The sequence below is a fragment of the Camellia sinensis genome, chromosome 6, assembly GCF_055761805.1.
Source record: "Camellia sinensis isolate YWXY chromosome 6, ASM5576180v1, whole genome shotgun sequence".
Classification (NCBI taxonomy): domain Eukaryota; kingdom Viridiplantae; phylum Streptophyta; class Magnoliopsida; order Ericales; family Theaceae; genus Camellia; species Camellia sinensis.
Genome location: NC_138966.1, coordinates 111,585,184 through 111,599,366, shown reverse-complemented (window position 1 = coordinate 111,599,366; position 14,183 = coordinate 111,585,184).

Below are 14,183 nucleotides of genomic sequence, written 5' to 3'. Positions count from 1 at the left end.
ACCGATCCGGACCGTATACAAATAGGCTATATTTTTATTGTATATCCTCCCCCATAGTATCTTCTTTTATTCTATATAAAATCTAAACTCAAACCTAAAACCGTATAATATCTTATTTTATTACTTTTGTTTGTATTTTCTTATGGTTGTTTAAATTCAAGAACAATATGTCACTATTATAGAAAAACATGTTGCTATTATGGAAATGATATAGCGCTATATTTATATTTTTATGAAATTAAAGTGTTATATATATATTTTTTTGTTATTTAATTATGTGAATCCGTGGTCCTAAACCGATCCAATCCGTATTTAAATGGATTGGTTCGGATTGGTTCCATGATTTAAACGGATTGGATTGGTTTTAATTTTTCAGGAACCGTAGATAACGGATTGATCCTGGTTTTACCCCAATCCGGACCATGCTCACCCCTACACTGATCTATACCTCTGAACCTTAGTTGCTTCTCTTTCTGTACACAGATTCCAACGCTTCACCCAAAAAAATTTCAGAGAGAGAGAGAGAGGAAGACAAAGGGGAAGGGAAAAAAGAAGAGGAAGAAGAAATACCAATTGTTCGCCGTGTGCGATGTGGTACTGCCGCTGGTTAGAGATGGGTGCTTGTGTGCAACGGTGGCTGGTCGGAGATGGGTGCTCCTTGCGACGGTGGCAGACAGCTCTCTACGGAATGAGAGAAACAGAGAGATGAGTGAGGAGAGAGAAGAGTATGAGCGTGAGATATTTTATATGAATGGTTATTGGCAACTAAAATTTTTTAGTCGCTGAAAGTATTTTATAAATCCCTCCAACATATTTGAAATGTCTCCCTCAAAAAATTTTAGTTCTTTGGCAACTAAATTTTTTTTTGTTGCTGAAAATAAACTTTTGGTGACCAAACTTTTGGTCGCCAAAGCTAAAAAATAATTTTTTATTTTCCATTCGGCGACTAAATAGTTTTAGTAGCCAAAACTCAATATACGGCAACTAAAATTCTTTTTTGTCGCTGGCAACCAAGTTTTGGTCGCCAAAGGTAAAAAAATAATTTTTTATTTTCCATTCGGTGACTAAATGGTTTTAGTAGCCTAAACTCAATATACGGTGACTAAAATTCTTTTTTGTTGCTAATTCTGGCATTTTTAGTAACTAAATTTTTTTTAGTCGCCAATAACCAATATACCTTGACTTCAAAAAATTAGTAGCTAAATATTTTACTTTTGCCGACTAGAAAAATTTTTGGTCACCAATTCTGCAACTTTTGGCGACTAAATTTTTTTTAGTTGTCAATTTTGGTCGCCGAATGTGCATTTTGTTGTAGTTTTTTGAGTGCTGTTGATGAATTTTTACAAGAGAATCTTGCTTACAAATTTGTGAATTTCCGGAGGAACCCCTTCCACCCAAGCATGGAAATTATTCACATGGAGTGCTTTGCAAGCCAAACCAACCATATTGCCAGTCCTCAACACATGGGTGCATTTTGCAGCTGAAAAACCAGACAAATTTTCTCGCACATAGCAGCCAATAGCCCAACATGAGAGAGGTGAAGATTAGTTGATTGAATTGCTTTAATCACATTGAGAGAGTCACCTTCTAAAATAATGTTAATAAGCCCTAGGGTTTTTGAAAGGGTTTTTTTAAGTAGTGTAATTTAGAGTTTTTGATTTGTTTATTATTTGGATGTATCTTGAAGGGTAATTTAAGGAAAAAATATATGATATATTGAGTGTAAATTATAACCCTAAATAATTAAAAAGAATGTACTAACAAATTATGCGTACTTAATAATTTTTTGGGTGAAAATAAAAACCTCCTAATCTGTGGTGCAATGCGTTGGTCGGGAAAAATCTTATTCAAATTGGGAGCCATGGCCTTGGGCCTACATTCCTTTGTTTATTTCTTTTTTGTGTAGTTGTTGTATTTTCAGTTATTATTGAGTTAGTGGTCAATTTGATATAATATTTTTTATATTTGTAATTAATCTCTTATATTGACTTTAAAAAAATGCTTCAAGTTATAATGTTAACACATTATGTTTATAGTTGAATAGAGAATGACAAGAATAATTTATTGACATGCGCAAAGCACTACTTAAAGCAAATTGTGATGTGGCTCTTCGTTCGAAGTCTTCTAAAGGGACCATTGCAGTTTTGCTTCGTGATGATCGTGGTTGCCTTGTGGATGGTTTGGTTAGAGAGGTTTCAATTTCTTCAGTAATCCAAGGGGAAACTTTAGCCGTTCGACTTGTGTGTCTTATGGTTAGCTCCTTGAACCTATCCTCGGTGGAGATTGAAGGGGATAACAAGAGGCTTATTCATTTTTGTGTGATGCTCCTCCTTGGGAGTTTTGCACTGTTATTGTTGATATTAGGTCTTTTGCTAGGCAATTTCAGTTGTCCTTTTCTTGGTGTTCTAGGAATGCCAATAGATAACCCAAGCTTTTTTAGGTGGCTATCTTCCTTGTAATTAGGTTTCTGCCGCCCTGTAGCTTTGTTGGCAGTTCTGTCTAAATCTTAATAGAGTGGTAGCTTCTTTCGTTCAAACCAAAAAAAAAAAAAAAAAAAAAGTACTGCTTGACTCAAATTACTTCACCTACGTTCACAGCATGGAGAAGAACGATTCAATCAATTCTTAACATTAAACAGTTGAGCAAAGAGGGCAAGAAAATCATACCTAAATGTTTATCTACCCCCAATAGACTTGACTTTGATTATTCAAATTTGGACAATTATATGCCCCACACACCATACCCACTTTTTGAATATGTCCATACATTATATATAAAAGATTGGGGAAACTACACAAAAGTGTAGTTTTCCAACCCAAAAAAATAAAAATAAAAAATACATTAAATTAATGAAAAATTTTATTAACATTAACAATTAAATTTACAAATTTTTTCATTAATTTGTAAATATTTTGTCCAATTCCAACTTAAGTGTAATTTTCCCTAAAAGATTTGCAATCATAAAATTGCAATTTCTTTCTCAATTTTCCACCCAAATTGCAATTTGACATTGTACCCAGAGCATACTCTAAGGTAGTACTTCCTTCCTTAATTCCAAAATTTTGAGGAAAATCACTGCTTAAGTACTTCTGTCACTTTCAGGGCACATCAATTGAGAACGATTTCCACATTTCGACATATACATCCAAATGTGCAGAAAATAATGGAATAGACAAGTCATGAGTGATTATTTTGTAATCTTGAAACATTAGTCTATAGTATTCGTCATTTGATACTTGTCAAGTTATTTTTAAAAAATTTAATAATAAATATTAAGTCTTATTATTTTAACGAATAAGTATCAAATAAAAACATTATATGAATTTGACCCAGAAGCAAAAATAATCTTTCCTAAATCATATAAATAATTGTATAGGATCAATAATTTGCCTTTGCCATGTATAAAAGGCAACGAGTCTTAATGAAACATTTTTTGTTTGTGCAATACCATGACTTAAGACTTCAGGTGTCCTATTTGCCATTCTTTTATCCAAACACGTGCTTTTATTGAAAAGTTGACTCTTTAGACTATTTTTGTCGTTAAGTACCTGTATTCTGAAGTTGTTTACCAAAGGCTAACCTGAGTAAGGCTTGAATTGCCCATAAATTCTTTTTTTTCCAAGTTACTTAATTTGTTAAAATTAGACTTTATTAATATTTTTTGGTAATCATTAGTAATATAAAATCAAATAATTTATCTAATGTTAGTGAGATGGAGAACAGAGAGATAAGAATTGCAAAATCTGTTAAGGAAAATCGATAATTCCCCACAAGTAAATCAATCAATGGGAATAAAAATTAATACAGAAAAATTAAATCAAAAGCAACACAAGAATTTTACGTGGTTCCCTCAATGTGAGGTACGTCCACGGGATCGAAATTCGATTCCACTATCAACCAAAAAGTTTCCAAACGATTACAAACGAGATACAAATGGTCTCACAAAATCACCCTTAGGTGAATTTCAAATAATCACAAATAAATAAAAGGAAAGACCTCACCAAAAAGACGAACAAAAATCTTCGAAACAAATTTGTAGAAGATCCAAAATAATAGACCAAACCACCTTTAAATCAAATTAGCCAAAGATACACAAAAATAATGTCCAAAGCAGCCAAGCCTTGAAACCAATGAATTCTTCCAACACACTCACCGAATTGAATTTATATGAAGACAAAACTGCTACCCTCTACTTCGGAAGAAACAATATCAATATCAATATATATATATATATACATATATTGTGAATCTAGGATTTTTTTTTTATCAAAACTCCAGTTGTTACCAAATTAAATTGGGTCTCTACAAATTAGATATAATATATATAAAATATATTATACCCAAACCAAACCAAATTAAAATTCTTTTAACAAACCAATTGGGTCTCAAACTCCAATAAGGAGATATACCCAACAATTCTCCCCCTACCGACTTAGGTGGAGACATCAACCATACCCGTCAAAGTTTGACACTTTAAATGTTTGTCTCTCGACAAAGTATTTGTCAACATATCTGAAATATTATCATCTGTGTGAACCTTTTCGAGTTGTAACAATTTCGAATTTAATGGATCACGAATCCAATGGTATCTCACATCAATGTGTTTTGATCTCGAATGAAACGTAGAATTTTTACTCAAGTGAATAACACTTTGACTATCACAATAAAACACATATTTTTCTTGCTTCAAACCCAACTCTTGCAAAAATTTCTTCAACCATAACTCTTCTTTGCAAGCTTTCGTAATGGCAATAAATTTAGCTTCGGTAGTTGAGAGAGCAACACATTTTTGTAATTTAGATTGTCATGCCACAACTCCCCCTACAAAAGTCATTAAATACCTTGAAGTAGATTTTCTAGAGTCAACATCACCGGCCATGTCAGAATCCGTGAACCCATCAAGCATCGGTTTACCATCCCCAAAACACAAACACACCTTCGAAATCCCTCGAAGATATCTTAAAATCCATTTTACCGCTGCCCAATGTTCTTTACCCAGATTAGAGAGAAACCGATTCACCACACCAACTGCGTGAGCAATATCCGGCCTTGTATAAACCATGTCATACATTAAAGAACCAACTGCTGAAGCATAAGGAATTTTCTGCATCTTTTCCTTGTCTTTCTTACTTGTAGGACATTGATTCGAACTAAGCTTGAAGTGACTCGTAAGTGGACAACCAACTGGCTTTGCTTTATCCATGTTGAACTTCTCAAGAACTTTCTCAATGTAGATTTCTTGAGACAACCAAATCAGCCCCTCTTTGCGATCACGAACAATTTTCATATCAAATATTTGCTTTGCCGGTCCCAAATCTTTCATAGCAAAAGACTTGCTCAACTCCAATTTCAACCTGTTTATCACGGTTGAATCTTGACCCACAATTAACATGTCATCAACATGAAGTAAAAGAATAATAAATTTACCATCCGGGAAACTTTTCACAAACACACAATGGTCTGAAGTGGTTTTAGAAAAACCATTATTCATCATGAAAGAGTCAAATTTTTTTGTACCATTGTCGCGGGACTTGCTTTAGGCCATACAAACTTTTCTTCAATTTGCAAACAAATTTCTCTTTCCTTTTTTCCACAAAACCTTCCGATTGCTCCATGTAAATTTCTTCTTCAAGGTCACCATGAAGAAATGCATTCTTCACATCAAGTTATTCAACTTCAAGGTTCATACTTGCAACTATGCCAAGTACAACTCAAATAGAAGACATCTTCACAACTGGCGAAAAAATCTCATCAAAGTTAATACGTTTCTTTTGCCCAAAGTCTTTCACAACAAGACGTGTTTTGTACCTCAGATTCTTGCCATCATTCTTCAATTTGAAGACCCACTTATTTTTCATAATTTTCCTCCCCTTAGGTAACTTCACTAAATCATAGGTGTGATTTTCAAGTAAAGAATTCATCTCCTCTTCTATGGCCTTTTTCCAATCATCTTTTTTTGCATGCCCAATTGCTTCTTGGTAGCTCTCGGGCTCCCCTTAATCTGAAATCAACACAAATTCATTGAGAGGATACTTTCTTGAAGGTTGTCGGTCCCTTGTAGATTTTCTCAACTCAAGTTGTGGTGGTGGTTCTTGAGTTGGATGCTCTTCCTCAATTTTGGGCTCAACTTCATTAGGATAAGAATCATTCTCCACATCTTCGATAGGTGGCTGCACATTTCCTCCATTTTCATCATCAACTAAAGATGAAGGAGATGGATCCATGTCAATGAGATTACTAGTTTTTGGCTCCGGTTGATCACCTTTGCCGAAGCCTTCAATTGTTTGGTGTTCAAGAAACACAACATCATGGCTTCGAATGACTTTCTTATCGACCGGATCCCACAATCTATACCCGAATTCATCATGCCCATTGCCAAGAAAAATACATTGTCTTGACTTACTATCAAGCTTGGACCTCTCATCCTTTGGAATGTGAACAAAAGCTTGGCAATCAAACACTCTCAAGTGCTCATAAGACACATCTTTACCGGTCCAAACTCTTTCTAGAACATCAGCATTCAAAGGATAGGAAGGAGACAAATTGATCACATCAACCGCTGTCTTCATTGTCTCACCCTAAAAGAATCTTGGCAATTTAGCTTGTGAAAGCAAACACCTTGTTCTTTCCACAATGGTGCGGTTCATCCTCTCGGCAACGCCATTTTGTTAGGGAGTCTTCTTAACTATCTTTTGGTGCCGAATACCTTGGCTGCGACGATACTTATCAAATGGCCCAATGTATTCACCATCATTGTCTGATCGGATGCACTTCAATTTCTGCCCTGTTTCTCTTTCAATCATGGCCTGAAAATGCTTAAATACTTCTAGAACTTGATCTTTAGTTTTAGTATAAAGGCCCAAATTTTCCTTGAATAATAATCAATAAAAGTAACAAAATAAAGTGCAGCACTATGTGTTCTAACTTTTAAAGGACCACAAACATCCGAATGAATCAACTCCAAAACATTTTCTTTTCTAAAAGCAATATTTTTATGAAAAGAAATTCTATGTTGTTTACCCGCCAAACAATGAACACAATTTTGAGATGTGTACCTTTCAAACCGGGTAGAAGCTCTTTTTTGAACAAAACTTGTTGCCCCTTTTCACTCATATGACCAAGCCGCTTGTGCCACAATTCAGTAAAAGTATCATCTTCAAGTGCATTGATAACACCTTTACAAATTTTTCCTTGCATCGAATAAAGTGTATGAGTCTTTTTGTACTTAGCCACCACCAAAGAACCTTTTGTGAGCTTCTATATTCCATCACCAAATTTGTTGTTGAAACCTTCATCATCTAGTTTCCCGGTAGAGATCAAATTGAGGCGAATGTCCGGAACATGCCTCACATCTTTAAGTAGCAACTTGCAGCCCAAATTTGTTTCCAAGCAAACATCACCCATGCCAATAATCTTGGACAATCTTTCATTACACATTCGAACATAACCATAATTTCCTTTGGTGTAGGTAGTGAAGAAATCTACTCAAGAAGTTACATGAAAAGAAGCACCATAATCAATCACCCAATTGCTTTCTTGGTCCACAAAATTGATACAATCATCTTCACAAACGACCATGAGATCACCATTGGTAGTAATAGCTGTTGTGTCTCCTTGCTTCTTATCCACACTTTTGTCATGTCTTTTTTCCTTGTGCTTGAGTTTTCAGCATTCTCGCTTCATGTGCCCTTTCTCATGGCAATAATAGCACTCAATGTCTTTCTTTGAAAAGAACCATCTCTTGATTTGTTACGGCTTTGATCACGACCATGAGGAGTCTTACTCCTCCTTGTTTTGCTTCAGCCTCTCACAACAAATGCTTCCGATGAGAGGAATCCGCTGATTTTCTTCTAATTTCTTCATTCAACAAGCTATTAGTGACTTAGCTCATTGTGACAACTTCATCGGGCGCCGAATTACTAATTGTCACAACCAAAGTCTCCCAATTTTCAGGCAAAGAAGTAAGTAGTATCAAAGCCTGCAACTCATCATCAAAAACAATTTTCATAGAACCAAGTTGGTTAACAATACTCTTTATTTCATTTAGATGTTCAACTTACGAAACAGAAAATCTTTATTTGTGGCTGATTTCCTATAAGACCTAATTTTTTTCCATAAATCATGTGCTGAAGTTTCAGTAGCAACATGATAAAACACACTGTCATCAATCCATTGACGGATAACACCAATGGCTTTTCAATTAAGCCTCTTCCATTCATCATCTTGCATACCCTCGGGTTTGCCACTATCACCCTCAATTGGCCCATACAAATCTTTACAAAATAATAGGTCCTCCATTTTAGTTTTTCAAGTTACCTAATTGCTTCTATTGAAGTTAGACATACGACCCACATTCCCTTCTATTGATTTACATAAATAAATAAATCCAAATAAATCGTAAGCTCTGATACCAGTTGTTAAGGAAAATCGATGATTCCCCACAAGTAAATCAATTAATGGGAATAAAAACTAATGCAGAAAAATTAAATCAAGAGCAACACAAGAATTTTACGTGGTTCCCTTAATGTGAGGTACGTCCACGGGATCGAAATCCAATTCCACTATCAACCAAAAAGTTTTCAAACGATTACAAACGAGACATGAATGGTCTCACAAAATCACTCTTAGATGAATTTCAAATAATCACAAATAAATAAAAGGAAAGACCTCCCCGAAAAGATGAACAAAAATCTTCGAAACAAATTTGTAGAACCAAAATAATAGACCAAACCACCTTCAAATCAAATCAGCCGAAGATACACAAAAATAATGTCCAAAGCAGCCAAACTTTTTTTTTTTTTTTTGATCGGCCCGAAGCAGCCAAACCTTGAAACCAATGAATTCTTCCAACACACTCACGAATTGAATTTATATGATGACAAAACTGCTACCCTCTGCTTCGGAAGAAACAATATCAATATCAATATCAATATATATATATATATATATTTTTTGTGAATCTAGAGTTTTTTTTTTATCAAAACTATAGTTGTCACCAAATTAAATTGGGTCTCCACAAATTAGATATAATAAATATAAAATATATTATACCCAAACCAAATCAAATTAAAATTCTTTTAACAAACCAATTGGGTCTCAAACTTTAATAAGGAGGTATATCCAACAAAATCGACTAGATATTGCGGTGGTCTTTATGATTTCTTAGAGCATCTCCACGAAGTTAGTTAAATTTTTAGTCAAACTTTAGCTAAAAAATTGATTTATATTTTAGTTAGTCATCTTTTCAAATACACTTTACAACAAATTCTTTATTCTTTCTCTATTTTATTTAAATATTTTTTTTCAATTGTCACAGTTTTTTGAAATAAGCTTTTGTTTATGATAATATTTTTTAAACAATCATATTTTTTTCAGCAAATATATTAAAGAAAATATTTAGCAAAGTTAGAAGACAAGTTTCAAGTATTACACTGTTAAATGTATATATATATATTTTTAAACAAGCATTTCCTACGATGAAGTATTACAAAAAATAGCATTAAAACAACAAAATGAAATGCTATATTTAGAGCCAAAAATGTTTATCAATCATATGAAAATTATTAGGTAATTCTACCGTATCCTCTGATGTTACTTATAAGTTGTTCCTCATAAATAAAAAATTACAAAATATATTAAATGAGTAATTTTTATTTTTTAATTACTTAACAAATGTGAGTCAATGCTATCCCATCAATAAACATTTTTACTAATCATTGAAAAAATTATTAAAAAATTAAAAAGTCAAAAAATATTTTAAAAAAGCATTTACATTTATCATTCAAAATTTTTCATATAATTAAAAAAAGTCTTTTGAAAACATATTAATTTTCTTATTTTGCTAAAAAACCTAAAAATTCAAGAAATCTCTAAAAAAAATAAAAATCCAAACAATACTTTTTGATATGATATTCGAGATTAATAAATAATTATTCATAAATGATGGCACTTCAAAGAAAAAAATGTAATATTTGATATGATATTCCAGATTAATAAATAATTATTCATAAATGATGGCACTTCAAAGAAAAAAATGTAATATTTAATTATTTTAATTAATTGTTGAGCATTTGATTGCTAGCTAATTTTGACCATGGAGTTTTTTTTTTTTTTTGATCGAGGACGATGGAGTTTGATGGACTACATTTTGGGTGTGTGTTTGCTATAAAATAGCTATTCAATGAATTCAGTAATTATGATCTAACGATCTAAATAATTTTAACATTATTTGACAATTAATAATTTATGTTTATATTTAATATTTTATATACTTTTTATATACAATTCGGGTTTTGCGTTAGTTGGATTGTTTAGTGTCTTTGTCTAAGTCAATCCCAAATACAATTTTAATTTCTAAATTTCTATCAAAATCCTGCATTAAATTCAAAAATATGTTACACAAATCTTAAAAATTTAAAACTAGACTCAAGTTGCTTTGGTCGAGTCCATCACCAAGCCATTGCTTCTTCTTTTCTTTTTGGGCAAATTACACTAATGGTCCCAATAGTTTGGAGCTTATGTCATTTTACTCCATGATTTTTCAATTGTGACACATTTAGCCCTAAATTTTGAATTTTGTTCCAAATAAGGACAATTGAAGATACCATTACTCAGTTTTAAGGGCAAAGTCGTCAATTTGATAAAATATAAACTAGTTTGATAAAAATAAATGTCAAAAAAGTAATTTTGAATTTTTTAAATTATTTCCACCCATCAAAGATAAAATTGTATAAAATTGATAAATCTTTTACGCATTTATTTATTTATTTTTACCAAATTAATTTTTATTATATGTTTGGATAATGATCATGTAATGGATGGTTGTTTTTATTTTCATTAATTTAGTTTCTATTTTTTCAAAACTCAAATATGGCGACAACTTTGATATCATTATTAAACCAATCCATTAAATCAAAAAATTCAAAACTAAAAAAATTTCATATATTAAATATATTGATTACATATTAAAAACCTAATAATCACACATTACATGATCATCATCCAAACATATAATAAAAATTAATTTGATAAAATAAATAAATAAATAAATGCGTAAAATATTTATCAATTTTACATAAAATGATCTTTAGTGGGTAGAAATAATTTTTAAAAATTCAAAAATATTTTCTTGACATTTATTTTTGTCAAATTAGTTTATATTTTATCAAATTGACGACTTTACCCTTGAAATTGAGCAATGGTATCTTCAATTGTCCTTATTTGGAACAAGATTTAAAATTCAGGGTCAAATGTGTCACAATTGAAAAGTTAGGGACCAAACTGACATGAGCCTCAAACTATAGAGACTGTTAGTGTAATTTGCCCTTTCTTTTTTTTCCTTTTTTTTTATCAATGAAAGAGAAAATTTTATTGATGAAAACCAACAAACAAGCAAATAGCACGTCAATAAAGTGAAAAAGGCGAGTGCAAGACTAGATCATAGCAAGATCACATGATTCTAATTGAGTTGGTACTAAAGAACAAGCCCAATCATATGCAAACAAATCACCACGACTTAGAGAGAAACCAACCAAATGACAAAACAGAGGGCAACTCTAAGCCTTTAGATACAATCCAATACACAAGACAAGCTGCAATAGCACTATGCAGGTCCAGACAATCACACATCAGTCCTAAGGGCCATACGTGCACCAGTCAATGCTTCTTCTAACTCATTAGCTCTTGGTCTTGATCTTGATCTTGATCTTGATCTTGATCTTGATGGTCTTTAATCCTTTCAAACAGAACATAAAATCATCATTAATATGAGTAGATGACCTTGTGAAAGAAATGGAAGCAACATGGGGGAAAAAAAAATTTAATTAAACATGGAAACATGGGTGGCTGAACCATAAAGCCAATAAGACCCTTGCTATAAGCCTTAATTTTTTATGGTCCTAATTTTTTGAAAGCGTATACATTAAGGGATAGATTCTATGGATCAAATTTATTTATAAAAATATCATATTTTAACTTTTAGTGATAAATTTGTTATTGTAAAAATATTTATGAAACATAATACAATTTAACTAGTTACACCTCTCACATCATATTTTAATGCAAACCAATACAAATAAACTAAAATTAAGCAAAACTCACAAACAAAAGCCAAAATGTCCTAATTATTTATCACTTTAATAAATTTATTAGTATCATTACGAGTATCAAATAATCATTTCACAAACATAAAATATGTATAAAGTTTCAAAATTTTCTCATTATTAAAATAAGAGGCAAATACGTATTAAAATAAAATCACTTAAAATTTAATTTATGAGTAAATAAATCCAATTGATAGGACTTGTTAATAATTATCCCATATATTAAGGCCCTATATAACTTTAACTTTTTTTCCCCGGAAAATGAGGCCATACTGGTTCACATGGAAAAACAGACCCAAGAAGACCCACATTTTTTTGAAAATCTACGGGTGATTAAGATTCCATATAATTCTTACATTTGTTTTCTATAAATTACATCTCTTGAATTTTTTTTTAAAAAAAAACATGCTTAGTTTCACACTTCTGACATAATTACATTAACCTTTTTAAGACTTTAATTTACAAAACTATAGCGATTTCGGTTTTGACCCGACCCTTGTAGTATTCCGGACTCGGGTCTCGTGGTTTAATATTATCATTTGTGCCTTTTTCCTCCTTTCACTCCTTTGAGTTTGAGTATTGGAATGTCTTGGGCGTGTTTGGAATAGGTTGGTTGCTTGTTGGTCTAAATTGTAGTTGCCCAGATTTTGGCTTCATCGCTTGAGCGAAACTTCTTCCGGTTGAGCGAGTTTTGTGATCTCCCAATACTTTTGCATGCCTATAGAGATACTAGGAGAGTGTTTTCATTCGCTCGAGCGAGGACTCTTGCGCTTGGGCGATGGTCTTCTGTCTGTAAAACTTCTAGAAGTTTGTATTCTGCGCTCGAGCAACGCTTCTTGGGCTCGAACGAGGGCACTTATTGTGTCTGGTCGCTTGAGCGACAACTTTTGCACTCCAGCGAGTTTCGCATATATCAGTTCGCAGCAACACCTTTTTACATCACTTTTTGATATCTTTTCACTCACAAACCCTAGACCAGCTCCCTCTCTCTCTTAAATTCGACTTCTCTTTATAAATACACCTAGATCTAAGGATCTCTCTACCCCATTCCCTTTGATAAAAAGATAGAGCATTTCGGGAGCTTCCATTTGGTCCGAATAAAGTCGAGTTTGGACATCTTTGAGATTTCTCTACTTCTCCTTTGGGCTTCTACACTTGAGGTAGGGACTCTGTACACCTTAATATGGGTTTTAACTTGGTTATAGGTTGTTGTATGAAAATGGTGAGATTTGGGGGTGTTTTGAGCAAACCTAGAGTTTGGGTTCAAGTTTAAAAGAGGGGTTTCTATGTGTTTGTTGTATAAATGATTATGGGGTTTGGATATGAGGTTATCTTGTGTCAAAATAGTTGATTTTGGCCTTAGGGTTAATATTTGGAAAATAGGGAGCTTGCCCTAAAATATCTTGAATAATTATTTTGTTTAAATAATGAAATTCGTATGAAAAATGTGAAATTGGGAGGATGTATACATAAATGGTGTTATTGGATTTGCTTAATCACTCACCTATGGAAATTTGATGATTTATCTATTATAGAGATTGTATATCTGTTTAGAGATAACTGCTTTGGACTATTGGTGGAGGATAGTCATGATTGTTGTAGACATTGCATGTGGATTAGGTGAATTGAAACCAATCCTTTAACCATTATCATTGAATATGATTATGAATGATATACATTGTATATGTATGATATTTGAGAGGAGAAAGAGGATGTACTCCATGTTTTAAGGAGGAGAAAGGGGATGGACTTCATTGAACTAAGTTGGCCTGTGTGTCTAGAGTGAAAGTCCCAAAAACCATTTGTATACATAAGTGCCGATTCCCGCGGACGAAATTTCCGTAAAATGACAAATAGAAGTAAATGTATTTGTATGATGATTTTATCTGTTGGGAACTTGTGAGGTGTAACCTCTGTTGGTGGGTTGAATGCAGTGGATGTATCTATTGAATTAAAATGAATGAATTGAGATGCAAGTTTGGCATAACATGGTTTGGAAAGAGTTATAAAGATTTTGTTGTAGGACATTGAACATTTACATCACACTTATATCTTGTTAATTCTCATATATTGTATTAGTAT